Consider the following 337-nt stretch of genomic DNA (forward strand, 5'->3'; position numbering starts at 1 on the left):
CGGGTGGAGCCTGCAACTCAGGTCCGTGCCCTTGACTGGACTCGAACCTGGGACCCTTTGGTCTGCAGGCTGATGCTCTGTCCACGGAGCCAAACTGGCTAGGGCTCATCATTGAGGTTTCTCTCTCTCTCCCTTCCTTTCTGAAATCCATAAAAACGGATTAAAAGAAAACACCGCATAGGCCTTGGGGTCCCCCGTCCGAGTGCTGCAGCCAACGCCTCGCTGTGCTTGAGCCAAGACCTCACTTGGTCCTCAGGTCGCAGTTAGGAAGGCAGGGCCCTGAGCAGAGCTGGCCTCCCGAGGTCGGTCGGGCGGGGCCTTTGGCAAAAGGTCTCTG

The 337-nt window shown here is 58.8% G+C and overlaps 1 protein-coding gene across 1 annotated transcript in view; it reads right to left on the reverse strand.

Annotated features, from left to right (window-relative positions):
* PRKAR1B (protein kinase, cAMP-dependent, regulatory, type I, beta) overlaps window positions 1–337 on the reverse strand; it is a 71,380-nt gene that overhangs the window by 25,005 nt on the left and 46,038 nt on the right. The window lies entirely within an intron of this gene.

Source organism: Myotis brandtii, unplaced genomic scaffold (genome assembly GCF_000412655.1).
Source record: "Myotis brandtii unplaced genomic scaffold, ASM41265v1 scaffold1408, whole genome shotgun sequence".
Taxonomy (NCBI): domain Eukaryota; kingdom Metazoa; phylum Chordata; class Mammalia; order Chiroptera; family Vespertilionidae; genus Myotis; species Myotis brandtii.